Raw genomic sequence first — 8760 nt, 5'->3', positions numbered from 1 at the left:
AACTGCTCCACTTGCACTTGTGCAGGGGCAGACTTGGCCATCAGGAGAGGAGGCAGCATGGCTGAGACCGGGACAGGTAAGAAGTGGGAGAGCTTTGAGTTGGACAGCAGCTTGGTGCAGATCAGTGACACGCTGTAAGGCCAAGGCTGACATGTCTGTCATCCTAGTTAAGGCACCAGACATGTTAGTGCCAGAGTATGCACAGCCATGGTCCAGGCATGCAGCGACTTATTTGATTGCCATGATTGATGTTCCACCGAGTTGACCAATCTAACCATGGAAGAAGACATCATCACAAGAAGACATCATCACATTCTCTCTGCAATCATGGACAGTGTGCGTGGAAGGGCTGCCAGTACGTCACAGATTTTCTGCTGCCCCTCAAATGATTATCCTTTTCATTGATGGCCCCCGGGTTACAGCATCAATGTCCAGTTGAGCAGAGCTTGGAGAGGGCTGTGCCCTCCGACAAGGACTCTCCACAGCTGTCCCTGCCACTGGTGTCTGCTCCTGCTCACTTGTGAACTGGGAGCCACCAGGTGAAATCCTAACTATCTGTCTAACTGGACCCACTAAAGTGTGAGAACCTACACCGGTAAGCATGAGTCCTGTGATGGTGCACCCTCAGAAGGAATCGGCTCCTCTGAGGATTCGGTGTCTGGGAGGTCCACCCACTTCTGGTAGAAGTGTGAAGGCCCTGGTGGGGAGTAAAGCTCCACCAGTACTGGCAAGGTAAGAATGTTGCAACGTAGCATTATGAAAATGATCATATTTCACTTGCTGCTAAAATCAAGTCAACATGACTGAGTGTTGTATGACATGTGAGTTTCTGATATTTAATTCTGTAACCATGTGATTGGGAGGTCCTAATCTCACCATCTCCGATGGTCAGGGATAACAAAATGAAATGAATCTCCAGTGCTTCCTCCTCTGCAGTTGTCAGCTGTGAGATCTGTGGAGGCCCACCTCCAGTTCTCTCTCTCCCCCTTGTGTTTTACACTCTCCTATCCTGCAATGGGGGAAATAAAAGATCTATGAGTGACTGTAATGGCTTATGCTCACCCGATGGGTAGCATGCATTTGGTGAGGCTGACTATCAGAGAGAGGCATCAAATTGCATAAGGGTGAGGGTGAGTGACAGTGGTGCTGGATAGATGGGGATCAGTGGAAGTGCATAGAAAGAGAAGGATGGGAGGGCTTGGAAAATAAGAACATAAGAATTGGGAGCAGGAGTAGGCCATTTGGCCCCTTGAGCCTGCTCCACCATTTAATAAGATCATGGCTGATCTGATCATGGACTCAACTCCACTTTCCTGCCCGCACCCCATAACCCTTGACTCCATTACCGACTTCAAAAATCGGTCTATCTTCACCTTAAATATATTCAATGACCCAGCCTCCACTGCTCTCTGGGGTAGAGAATTCCAAAGATTCATGATCCTTTGAGAGAAGAAATTCCTCTTCATTTCTGTTTTAAATGGGCGACCCCTTATTCCCAAACTATGCCCCCTAGTTCTGGATTTCCCCACGAGGGGAAACATCCTCTCTGCATCTACCCTGTCAAGCCCCCTCAGCATCTTATACGTTTCAATAAGATCATCTCTAATTTGTCTAAACTCCAATGGGTCCAACCTGCTCAATCTTTCTTCATAAGACAACCCCTTCATCTCAGGGATCAATCTCGTGAACCTTCTCTGAACTGCCTCCTTAAATAAGGAGACCAAAACTGTACGCAGTACTCTAGGTGTGGTCTCACCAATACCCTGTATAGTTGTAGCAGAACTTCCCTACTTTTATACTCCATCCCCCTGCAATAAAGGCCAACATTCCATTTGCCTTCCTGATTACTTGCCTTACCTGCATACTAATTTTTTGTGTTTCATGTACAAGGTCCCCTAGATCCCTCTGTACTGCAACATTTTGTAATCTCTCCCCATTTAACTAATAATTTGCTTTTGTATTTTTCGTACCAAAGGGGATAACCTCATATGAAGAAAGGTTGAGCAGGTTGGGCCAATACTCATTGGAGTTTAGAAGAATGAGAGGTGTTCTTATTGAAACGTATAAGATTCTGAGGGGTCTTGGAAATGCAAATGAGGAGGAATTTCTTCTCTCAGAGGGTCGTGAATCTTTGGAATTCTCTACCCCAGAGAGCTGTGGAGGCTGGGTCATTGAATATATTTAAGGTGGAAATAGACCGATTTTTGAGTGTTAAGGGAATCAAGGGTTATGGGGAGCGGTCAGGAAAGTGGAGTTAAGGCCAACATCAGATCAGCCATGAACTTATTGAGAATTCAAGCTCTTACATCCCCTGCCGCTGCGCCGGGCGATAACACCGAAACGTCGGGGGGTGCATATTGGACGGCCGGCTGCTACCAGGGTAAAAATTAAAGGTGAGGTGGCTGAGTACAGAAAAAAAACATATACCTTTTTGTTGCCGCTCCTGGTGCGGTTTCTTCGCGGGGTGCTTGAGTGCCAGGCTTATTGCGCGGCACCCCTGCTCCCCGGTGGTCCAGATAAGTGCCTTTTTATTTTGCAGAGTCAGCAGCATGGGACCTACCCTTTAATTGAAGGAAGAGCCCCTTGGACGCGGCAGCGCTGTGTGGCCTAGTGCGTGGTGCTGCTGAAGCGTCCGCCCCGTTACAGCAGTCCACTTTGTTCCAGGGGCGGTAACCCAAATTTATCGCAGGGGCGGGACTTCTGCACCTGGCACTAAGTCTCGTGCCTCCCGAATGTTACCGCCCCCATAGACTCATACAGCATAGAAGGAGGCAATTCGGTACATTGTGCCTGTGCCAACTCTCTGAAAGAGCTATCAATTTGTCCCACACCCCTGCTCTTTCCACATAGCCCTGCACATGTTTCCTTTTTAAGTACATATCCAATTTCCTTTACTGTTGAATCTGCTTCCACCATCCTTTCAGGCAGTGGTCCAATGGCCTCGTTCTACACTGTATCATTCTATGATTCTATCTTTGGCTCTAAAGTGACCAATGTGCTCTCAGATCACTTGCCAACATCGAGTCATAGATTATCTGAAATCTTCTCCAATGTAACATTGGTAAGATCAAAGCCTTTTTGTTTGGGCTCCTGCCAAAAAATCTGTGGGGGTGAATTACTGTTTACATCAATTTTCTGGTGTTTCTGCAGCTATTCTGATGAAGTTCTGGCAGACGAAGTAGAAGAACCCCTACAGAAATTCACCCCCTGTCTATTCACTCAACTGCACCCGCTCCTTGGCTGCTCACTCAGGCTCAAGCCATTGGTGTGTAACAAATGTTGTGCCCTGTTCGAACCTGAGCTGAGTTTGAAACCCCATAAGCTATCCATCACCAAGACTATTCATTCACCTCTGCAACATTGCTTTCCTCCGCCTTTACCTCCTCCCATTGCCACTGAGATCTTTATTCATATTTTTGTTATCTCTAGGCCTACCTTCTCAAAGGTCCTTCTCAATGACCTCCTGACGGCCACTAAACATAGCAGCAGAAATTGCCCTCCGGCCGAAAGGGGGGGCGCACTCACCGATCTTCAAGATTTTTCTCCGCCCCAATCCATGGGGCGGAGAGTAGAGCAAAATTCAGCTCTTTAATTTTTTTTGTCCTTCCGTGCATTGTTCAGGGCGGAAGTCAGCGTGGAGTCACCAGTGCCACACTGATAACGTCAGCGCTGTAGTGTCCCTGCACCTTACTACAAATTCACACGAGGCATGGATATATCAGGCACGGTCACTCTGTGACCTTCACCTTTATTGCCAGGACCAAGGAGTGCTGACCCTGGGTGAGACCTCCTCTTTTATACCTGGAAACCCAGGTGAGGAGCGTCTCCTGCAAGTTCACCCCCTGTGGTCAGGGTATGCATTTCTAGGGTACAGGTACAGTGTACAGGAGTTATAGTTACATGACTATGTCATTGCAAGATGGTTGAATACATGACATCACCTCCCCCCTGAAGTCTTTTTGTTTCAGAGGTTAAGTCTGTCAGGTGGTTGACGCTCTCTCGTGGAGAGCCGCGGTTGTGGCTCTGGTGTCTGAGCCTCGGCACACGTCTCTGTCACTTGAGGTGATTCCGGCCTGTCCGGGCTGGCCGCAGGGACTGTGCATGCTGAGGACTGTCTTTGTTGCTCGTCCGCTGGCAGTGGTGTGGGTGCCATCTCATGCTCTTCTTCAGATTCCTCCGTGTCTATGCTGAACCTTTTCTTTACTTGGTCCAAGTGTTTGCGGCATATCTGCCCATTGTTTATTCGGACCACCATTACTCTATTTCCTTCTTTGCCAATTACGGTGCCCTCACGCCACTTGGGTCCCAAAGCATGGTTAAGAACAAATACCGGGCCATCTATTTCTATACACCTCCCCCTTGAGTTTCGATCATGGAGCTCGGTTTGGGATTGGCGCTTGCCCTCAACAATGTCTGCCAGGGCTGGGTGAATGAGGGACAGCCGTGTCTTGAGCATGTGTTTCATGAGGAGTTCTGCTGGCGGGACTCCCGTGAGCGAGTGCGGGCGGAACCTGTAGGCCAGCAGGAGGCGCGATAGGCGGTACTGAAGGGAGGGTCCTTGGATACGTAGCATGCCCTGTTTTATGACATGGACCGCCCGTTCCGCCTGGCCATTGGAAGCCGGCTTGAACGGCGCTGTCCGGACGTGCTTGATACCATTGCCCGACATAAACTCCTGGAATTCATGGCTGGTAAAACACGGGCCATTATCGCTGACCAGGATGTCCGGCAAGCCATTGATCGTGAAAACCATACGCAGACTCTCCATGGTGATGGATGTTGTGCACGAGTTCAATATGATGCACTCGATCTACTTCGAGTATGCATCGACAACGATCAGGAACATTTTCCCCATGAATGGGCCCGCATAGTCTATGTGAATACATGACCATGGTCTGGTGGGCCAGGGCCACGGGCTTAGTGGGGCTTCCCTGGGGGCATTGTCCAGCTGGGCACACGTCGTGCACCTGTGAACCCAGTGTTCCAGGTCTGAGTCAATCCCCGGCCACCATACATGTGACCGGGCAATGGCCTTCATTAACACGATGCCAGGGTGCTCGCTGTGGAGATCCCTGATGAACGCTTCCCTTCCTTTCTGGGGCATGACTACCTGGCTGTCCTATAGTAGGTAGTCGGCTTGGATGGAGAGCTCATCCATCCGTCTCTGAAACGGCCTGACTTTCTCGGGGCCCGCCCTGTGTGCGGGCGCCCAATCCCCAGTCAGGATACATTTCTTTATCATGGATAGAAGGGGGTCCCTGTTGGTCCAGAGTTTGATCTGGCGGGCTGTGATGGGAGAGCCCGCAATGTCAAAAGCCTCAACGGCCATGACCATCTCGGCGCTCTGCTCCGATGCCCCCTCGGTGGTGGCCAGTGGGAGCCTGCTGAGCTTGTCAGCGCAATTTTCGGTGCCTGGCCGATGCCATATGGTGTAGTCATACGCAGCCAGCATGAGGGCCCAGCGCTGTATGCGAGCTGACACATTGGCGTTGACAGCCTTGCTGTCGGACAACAAGGATGTTAACTGCTTAGGGTCTGTCTCTAGCTCAAACTATCTACCAAAAAGGTACTGGTGCATCTTTTTCACACCGTAAACACACACGAGTGCCTCCTTCTTGACCATGCCATATCCACGCTCTGCCTGGGAGAGCGACCTGGAGGCGTAAGCCACCGGTTGGAGTCGGCCGTCATCGTTGCCCTGCTGCAACACACACCCAATCCAGTAGGATGACGCATCGCATGTGAAGACCAGTTTTTTACAGGGGTCATACAAAGTCAACAGTTTGTTGGAACACAGCAGGTTCCTCGCCTTATTGAAAGCCCATTCTTGACAGCCTCCCCAAAACCATTCACAACCTTTACGGAGGAGCATGTGTAACGCCTCCAACAATGTGCTTAAGTTCGGCAGAAAGTTCCCGAAATAGCTCAAAAGTCCCAGGAATAATCGCAACTCCGACGTGTTGCCGGGTCTGGGCGCCCGGCGGATCACCTCCGTTTTTTATTCAGTGGGCCGGATCCCGTCTGCGGCAACCCTCCTGCCCAAAAACTCGAACTCTGGGGCCAAAAACACACACTTGGCCTTTTTCAGTCACAAGCCTACCCGATCCAATCGGCGTAGCACCTCCTCAAGGTTATGGAGATGTTCCTCGGTGTCTCGACCCATTATAAGGATGTCATCTTGGAATATGATTGTTCCAGGAATGGATTTGAGCAAGCTTTCCATGTTTCGCTGAAAGATAGCCGCTGCCGAACGAATGCCAAACGGACACCTGTTGTAGACAAATAATCCCTTGTGTGTCGTGATGGTGGTCAGAAGCTTAGATTGTTCAGCCTGTTCCTGAGTCATGTCGGCCAAAGTGAGGTCCAACTTCATGAATAGCTTGCCACCTGCTCTCGGAAGTGGGTATTGGTCTTGCAGCGATACTCAGTTAATGGTGGCTTTGTAGTCGCCACAAATCCTAACCGAGCCATCTATTTTGTGGATGGGAACGATGGGACTTGCCCAGTTGCTGAATTCAACGGCCTAAATTATGCCCTCTCTGAGCAGCCTGTCCAGTTCACATTCAATTTTTTCACGCATCACATATGGCACCGCTGTGGCTTTGTGGTGCACTGGTCTGGCGTCCGGAGTGATGTTACTTTAGTGCCCTTGAACGTTCCGACACCAGGTTGAAACAGTGACCCGAATTTTTGCAGGACCTGTGAGCATGAACTTCGCTCCAAGGATGAAATGGCGTGCACATCCCCCCATTTCCAATTCATCTCAGCTAGCCAACTCCTCCCCAAGAGCGCAGGGCCATTTCCCGGAACGATCCAGAGTGGCAGCCGGTTCTGTAATCCATTATGTGTTACCACCAAGTTTGCACTGCCCAGCACTGGGATGATCTCTTTGGTGTACATACGTAGCTGCGTCTCAATGCGTTCCAGTTTGGGCCTGCTAGCTCTGTGTGGCCATCGTCTCTCAAATTGTTGGGCACTCATGAGTGACTGGCTAGCTCCCGTATCCAGCTCCATGTGCACCGGGATGCCATTCAGTAAGACTTTCATCATCATGGGTGGCATTTTCGTGTATGAGCTGTGGACGTCAGCCACATGAACCTGCTGAACTTCAGCACCTATGGCTTTACCTCAGGCCTCATCCTGCATTGCAGACCCCTCGTCTAGTTCCTCTGTCTCGCAGATTAGCCTTGCTACTGCCTTTTTGCACATCCTGGCCAAGTGACCACTGACATTACAAATCCTACAGGTATATTGCTAGAACCTGCAGCTTTTCGCAGTGTGTCTACCCCCGCACCTCCAGCATGAGCTGAGATTGAGATTGCTGTTAACAAAAGGACTATTACCAGGCATTCCTCTCTGATTGCCTATTTGGCTGTATCTAAGCACTCTGGTTATGGGTGTTAATGGTCCCATCGCGGGACGCATTGTTCCTCGAGATGGCGTGAATTTCCGATCTCCTTTCCATTGTCCTTGTTGCGGGCCCACCCTGGAGCCTGTTGCTACCTGGGCGGTTTTGAAATGCCCCAGCCTGCCTGCGGAGTTCTAGCCGCGTTCACAATGTTAACTCCCTGGTCCGTCGCCATGTTTGGACCAGGGCTGCACGCGTAAATTAGCTCGGTCTCCTCTTCCCCTGCCATAAAGGTCTGAGCTATCAACGCCACCCCTTCTAAAGTCAAGTCCTTAGTCTTTATGAGCTTCCTGAAAATGGCGGCATGATTAATGCCTTCGATGAAAAAGTCCCTTAACATCTCCCCCCTGTAGGCATCGGAGAACTTATAGAGACTGGCCAAGCGCTGCAGTTCCGCCACGAAGTCCGAAACGTTTTGTCCCTCCCGGTGAGAGTAGAACCGGTGCCGGGCCATATGTACGCTACTTGCCGGCTTGAGATGCTCACTGATCAGCTGGCTGAGCTCTTCAAAGGACTTGTCCGCCAGCTTTTGGGGTGCGAGCAGGTCTTTCATCAGCGCATACGTCTATGGTCCGCAGCTGGTCAGTAGATGTGCCCTCCGCTTGTCAGCTGCTGTCTCTTCCAGCCAGTCCTTTGTGACAAAGCTCTGCTGGAGTTTTTCCACAAAGTCGTCCCAGTCCTCACCCACACAGTAACGTTCCTCTGTGCCACCGGTGGCCATCCTCGTGGTTCTGTGATTCCCGTTTCTCGTCACCAAATGTAGTGTCCCTGCACCTTACTACAAACTCACATGAGGCATGGATATATCAGTCACGGTCACTCTGTGACCTTCACCTTTATTGCCAGGACCAAGGAGTGCTGACCCTGGGTGGGACCTCCCCTTTTATACCTGGAAACCCAGGTGAGGAGTGTCCCCCGCAAGTTCACCCCCTGTGGTCAGGGTGTGCATTTCTAGGGTACAGGTACAGTGTACATGAGTTACAGTGACATGACTATGTCATTGCAAGATGGTTAAATACATGACACTTACCTTGTGTATTGTTAGTTAGTATGATTAGACTAGGATGAGGGTGAGTGTGAGGGGTGGCTAATGAGATGGTGATGTGATAATGTAGATAGAGCAAGAGGGATGAGTGGAGGTGTGAGTAAGGATGTGCAGCAGTTGGGTAGGGAAGGCAAAGTGATGGGGCACTGAGTTAAAGGGGAGGGCCGCTGCGAACTCTGCCTATCGTTTAGTTTGGCCCACTGGGCCACTAGGGAGGGTTTCAGGGTACCCAAGAGGGGGTGCTGTGTTGCCTCTTGGCGGCCCGGCCGAACCCGTGGGTGCCATTGTCAGGCCGAACTTGGAGTCG

This window comes from Pristiophorus japonicus, chromosome 10 (genome assembly GCF_044704955.1).
Source record: "Pristiophorus japonicus isolate sPriJap1 chromosome 10, sPriJap1.hap1, whole genome shotgun sequence".
Classification (NCBI taxonomy): domain Eukaryota; kingdom Metazoa; phylum Chordata; class Chondrichthyes; family Pristiophoridae; genus Pristiophorus; species Pristiophorus japonicus.
The sequence above is the reverse complement of the archived record's forward strand: the minus strand, read 5'-3'. Positions refer to the sequence as shown.